The 6,297-nt window shown below is 36.1% G+C and overlaps 1 pseudogene; it reads right to left on the reverse strand.

Annotated features, from left to right (window-relative positions):
* Window positions 1–5,053: 5,053 nt before the first annotated feature.
* Window positions 5,054–5,172, reverse strand: LOC111742444 (annotated as a pseudogene).
* Window positions 5,173–6,297: the final 1,125 nt, after the last annotated feature.

Below are 6,297 nucleotides of genomic sequence, written 5' to 3' on the forward strand. Positions count from 1 at the left end.
CTTGTTGGGAAAGCTACTATAATATATTCAGAACAAAAGAACATAAAATTGTGATACTAAATTTTTAATGAGGGAGAACCTTCTGTAGCTAAAAAGGAGACAGGTGTTCCGTGCACATGGATTAGAAAAGCCTATTCAAAATTAATTTTGATTTCATGAATGTTATTTGGAAAGGTCCCAGAATAAAAGAAATAAAGTCTGGTGCTGCATGAGTATGAAGAACTAAAAAATAAATTTGAAAGGAGACTGCACCAATATAACTTAAACCATCTAGGTGAAAATTAAAGGATGTTATTAACATCTAGATATGTCTTGTGCATCTGATAAAATATTTGGGAAATTGGCTACTTGAACATTATCGTTTTCATCGATGTGACTGGTGTCATGGTAGTATCCCAAAAGAAGGGAGAGAGAAGCATTGATGGATATTGATGGTCAAGCATCCTAAACTCAGCAGTGCAGAAACTACGACGTTCACAAGCTATGGGAGAGCAGCAATGGGTTTTGAGTTCCCTGATTATTAGTTAAAATGCCCTCGTTATCTTCTCAATCTCTACTACGACATTTCTATTGAATATTTTGGATTAGTAAAATATTTTTGGTGACTTAAAAGTAGAAAACCCTGAGGGCTAGTTTATTACCACCCAAGACATGGATGGAGGGTGAACCGATTAGAGGTCAGGCCCCCAAAGGGCCCTGGGGCAACACTTCTCTGTCCTTTTCTCTATCTTTTTTCTGACTCTCCTCATCTTGGCTTTTGCTACGTTTGTCTCTCTCCACGCAGCAGCTTTCTCTGGTTCTCACTGCCATCATGCTTGAGAGTTGAGACATCTGTAGCCATGGCAGCATGTGGCTGTCCTAGCCCTGCAATTCACTTGAGCCAACAGCTGTAGTCGCTGTAATGTTCTCCAGGGCCCTCAACAAATATGTCAGCAAGTAGAAGGGGAGATCTGACTGGCTATTTCAGGGCCGGTCCAATTTGTTTGGGCAAAAATAGAAGGGAGAACCCTGCCTATGGGGTTCACCTTTGGTTAGGGAGAAAGTGTCTCAGAAAAAAAGGAGTATGGTCTGGGAAGACATCCCAGACATTATCTGATAGAACTTGCTTCCTTCATTTAAAAAACATTTAACTCAGTTCCCTACAATGTGTCATGTCGTAGAGGTGAAGCAAAGAGTCAATGTCCCAGACTCCACCGAGCTCACGTTGTAACTTAGAGGGCGCTAAAAATGGTGCATAGGGGGTACACGTGACAGCAGGGTACACTCTGGTTCCTAGGCATTTCTAGTTTAGAAATTTGTACAAAAGTAAGAACTCGTCTGGAAAGCTAACAGTTGAAGAGGTTAAATAAATATTCTTTATAATTTATCGTTTGTGAAATTGTTAATCAAATCTATCAACATTTTTGAGTACCTCCTGCGTAGTATTCTAAGCACTTTATGAGATATAGAGGAAGAGTAACGCAGGTCTTATCATGAAAGGAGATTAAGCAATGCTGAGGAAATAATTTACAGTGAGAACAACGATGGAATTTAAATATATGTGACTAAGTTTATGCTAAGAACCATACATTCGAAAGGCACGTGGAGAAAAGACAAAATCTCTATAGGTTGGAGTCACCAAGGAAAACTATCACTGGACATGGGACCCATCAAGGATTTGTAACTGGACAGAATTTGAACACGGCAACCATTTTAGGTTTTATGATTTAATCTTCTCTGGTGAACCGTTAAGAAATGGTATATGTATGTGTGTGTGTGTGTGTGTGTGTGTGTGTGTATTTTTTTTTTACTAGTACTAATAGGAATACATTAATACATTTATAATTAGTCATGAATAAATGTGAACTATAAAGACCAAGAGGAGAAATGGATGAGAAACATAGCAGATATAGGATTGCAGGATTTACGTAATTCTAGTTCAGTAAAGATTTACCCCAGAGATTTACTATTGCATGTAAATTGATTTAAATCAGATCTACTGGTGGGTGCAGGTAGTTTACAAAAGGAAGATGGTGTAGAATACTGTCACTGGTCAGTGCTGAGTTACCACTGATGAAGGAAGAAATAAATTTTTTTTCCATTGGAATAGTTGAGTGTAGCATGTGGGTATTAGACAGTATTAGGGCTAGTCCTAGTAAGGCCAGTAGAATTTAGAGATATTGGGAGTATATATGCTAATATTAGGGTATAAATAGAAAAGAAAATGGGAACATGAGGAATCTGGAATTCTTATCCGCAAACAACACATATGTGATGATTAATTGAAAACCAAGTTCACAAGAACTTAGTCCTTATAAAAACTTTGTTTAGAAAAATGTCAAATTCTCAATGCAGAAAATTAAGCACAAATCTTAGGTTGGAAGCAGGGCTTCTGATAATTAATACAAACTTTCAGAAGAAAGGTGATATTTCCATAAAAACATGCTTTATTTATGCCAAAAACTACCCAAGGAAAATGTTTTATTTTTATTCTTTCTGAGGGGTGATCAAGAAGAAACACGAACAGTGACTTCAATGTGATTGTGAAAGGTTATTCTTCCTGCGCCTCACCCCACCGCCCTCACAGCTCACCGTCATCACTGTTGACAAGTCATCCATTATATTCTCTTTCTGGATTATGTTTTATAATTGTCATTTGGGGGCCATTTATATTACCTCGAGACCAGACTTCAGAACTGGAAGTTTCCTGTTGTCATTGTAATGCATAACATTTTAGAACAGATGTTTTAGGTTGAAAAATTCTCCATCAACTACTTTTTCTTTTACTTCCCTGAAAGCATTACTGGCAGAATAAGGTAACTTTCCCTTGCCTTCTCTGCACAGCCTGAAGAGAGCTGTTAGTGTACCGCAAAAAACACAAACCAAGCAGCAAACTTTAATAAGAAACATTATTAAGAAAATTTAATAAGGAACAACAGAAGGCTTGGTTATCTTTGAGTCAGGTCACATATTAGTATGATTCTTCACCTTGAAACCTAGTGAAATCTCTTCCTCAAAGGTTTCATGGGTAGATTTCCAGATGATCTACATTCCCTTCCCCAAAACACACACACACACACACACACATACGTACACACCATGTACATATACACATATATACACAGTACAAACATATACATATTTACAAACATGAACCCCACAAATGTGCACACATACTTGACACATGTACCCATATGCATACACATTCTATAATTATACTGGCATATATTTCAAAATAAAGTCTTACTGTTTTTTTGTTTTTTGGTTTTTTTTTTACAATTTAACAGTAAAGCATATATATATATATATATTGCATTGTGCGTTCCCCTCCCATTGTTAGATTTCTTTCGGTCACCACATATTTGACCTCTTTTACTCCATTACTGTTATGAAAGTTAGCATCTTTTATGTATTAAGAAACCAGATAAAGCTTAAATCTCACAACATCCCATAACCACCAGAACAGAGTATTACTAAAAATCCTAAGGAAAGCTGCAATTTATACCCAAACCTACCATATCTCCCGTAGCCCTTAACACATGTGGCAATGTAAGTCCCCTACTTTCCATAGGCTTGCGTCCTATATGGAGCGGTGCTTTAAGCGTAGTCCTCCCCAATGCTTTTCCGTCAGCATAAGTTCTCTTGAATCACCAAGAATCTTCTAACTGCCTAATCGAACAGACTCATTTTACCCTTTTAATTACTTAAATTCTCTACAGTTCTTGACACAGTTGGCTACGCCCTCTTCAGAATGTCTCTACTGCTGTATTTCTTTCTTCTGCTTATTTTATCATCACTGAAAGAATCATACCAGCTGAAAGCATGGATTCTCGCCCAGTCTACCTGGGTCTAAAGTTCGCTATATTATTTCTTAATATTGTCCTATTATAGATAATTTATTACACCTCTCTCTGCCTCAATTTCCTAAGTAGACCATGGAAAATTGGTGGTGCTGATGATGTAAATATGATGTTGTGATGATTAAATGAATAATATATGGAAAATACTTAGTTTAATTATGATTTCCTTATAAAATTAGAAATCATTTTTTTCCTAGTTCTTAGGCTGCTTATGGTTTTATTAAACAGATTGTGAGATGATTGCCTTCCAGGAAACTCTCTGGAAATCAGAGTTCTCAGGAGCCTGCCTTGGGGACAAAGGAGAATGAAATGCAATTACCATGACATTGTAGGAACTCATGAGGATGCTGAAGATGCTTAGGATCAGAAGTCTTCCAAGGCAAATGTGGGTTGGGCGCCAGCTGACTACCGCTTGGCAAACACAGATTCCAAATCCTGCATCTTGGCCTGGTTATTTACTCCTTTCCAAATGATGTAGCCTGTAAGTAACACTTCCTGATCGTTAATTACTTTGACTCCAATGTGAATTTCAGGACTAATTATCACCTCGAAAGGAAGGCTCAGCATCCTCTGCCACTGTTATTTTGCTTCCTGGTAAGCCCAGAGCCATGCTTAGGCTGTTGGAGATGTTCTGATTGGCTGGAGAGCGAATAGTCATTTGCCTCCCAGCGAGACACTCTTCTATTAAATTCATTATGGGGATTCTCGCCAACACTACATATACAGGCAAATACTGCTCTAAATTAACTTCCCAGCCAACTATTCAGTAAAATAATAAATGATTTAAAACAATTAGTTGAAAATAATCTCGATAACTGTTTGCCCTTGCTCCTACGCCTTAGGAAAAAAAACATATTTTTATTTAACGTGGTGTGATTTAGGTCATCTAAGGAAAAAAATCATATTGTTTTTAATTATGGTTTTCTTATACTTTCTACCTGGTTCATTGCAATTAACCCTAATATAGTAGTAATGTCTTTTTTTTTCCTTTGAATGCACAGTCGGAATTGTACAAATCTTACCTCCCCTCTACTTTCTATCTAGGAAAACTTGTCTGTTAACTTTTCTCCAACTCATTATTTAACCTCAACTCTTTCCTTTTTTCTTATTTATTTATTTATTTTAATTAACTTTTTTAGGCGAGGCAACCCTTAGTTGACCTCACAGATTGCAAGGACCTTGTCAGCTTACAATCCCTTATTTTTTATTTTTTACACCTACAGCACTTGGTCTTCCTAGGTGGTCTCCCATCCAAGTACTAACCAGACCCGACCCTGCTTAGCTTCTGAGCTCAGACCAGATCGGGCTTGTTCAGGGTGGCATGGCCATAAACTTCCTTTTTCCTAAGAACATAATTTAATAATTTCTCACAAGTTCTCCCAGAACTAAAAAAGTGACCATCGTATGAAATAAACCCAAGTATTTTGAACTAATGAACAAAGTTAAAAGAATATTTCTATTGCTCTGTATTCCATAGTCTAGTGGATAGTGACCTTGTGTTTAGTTCTATAAATCCATAAATCCAAGTACTTCTATACACTTTATTTTAAAAAGTTCAAACTAAAGAACAAATCAAATCTCTTTATTATAAGCAGAAATAGAAATAGATCGAAAGAACTGTGAAGATATCCACATGATATCTTAGTGAAATTCTTTAGTAAATTTTGGCTGTAGTTGAAGCTAGCAAGAAAATTAATGCTAATTAGAAACTTATGCTCATTCTCAACTTTTAATCCCATCCATGCAGGTTTTAAAAATGGTTAGAAACCACGTGAGCTTTATATATAATAAAACCCAGAAGACTAAATGATAACCTATGCAATAAGTTGTTAATATCAAAATCAGATCTGCATTCTATGTATGGTCCAAGTAAAGAACAGTCAAATCACTTGAAAAAATCAAGTATTACATCATCAACATGATAGAAGATTGAGCAATTCTGATAAGCATATAACCTTTAAATTTTTCTGTATGGAAATATAGAAAGAATTTGAAAATACTTTCTATTTTGAAATAAAATGAGGAAAGGTAGCATACAAAACAATGGAGTGAGATATAAAGCAAACTTCACTTTAGGAAATAATATTTCATCATTTTATGACTCTGCTTTAAATTAGAAGCTTCCCTTTATTCTCTTTACAATTCTGGAAAGTAACACTTGGGTGACGCTAGAGTCCATGTCTTTTCAAACTTCGGTGTGACAGAAGAAAAAACTAAGCACATTTGCTGCAAAATGAAATATGGTGTATGTCTTGAGTAGAAGTACATGGGCAAGTGTTTGGGTTGTGGGCTACACTAGCTTTTTTCAAGAAACACATGTTTATTTTAAATAATGATTGAAATGGAATACCATTTTCATTTTAAACAACTGACAGACACACCAATTATTCAGACTTGGGTATTCGAATGATGCTGTTTTGAAATCATCAACAAAGTGTGATTGTCACAAGGACAAAAA

The sequence above is a fragment of the Pteropus vampyrus genome, unplaced genomic scaffold, assembly GCF_000151845.1.
Source record: "Pteropus vampyrus isolate Shadow unplaced genomic scaffold, Pvam_2.0 Scaffold94, whole genome shotgun sequence".
Classification (NCBI taxonomy): Eukaryota; Metazoa; Chordata; class Mammalia; order Chiroptera; family Pteropodidae; genus Pteropus; species Pteropus vampyrus.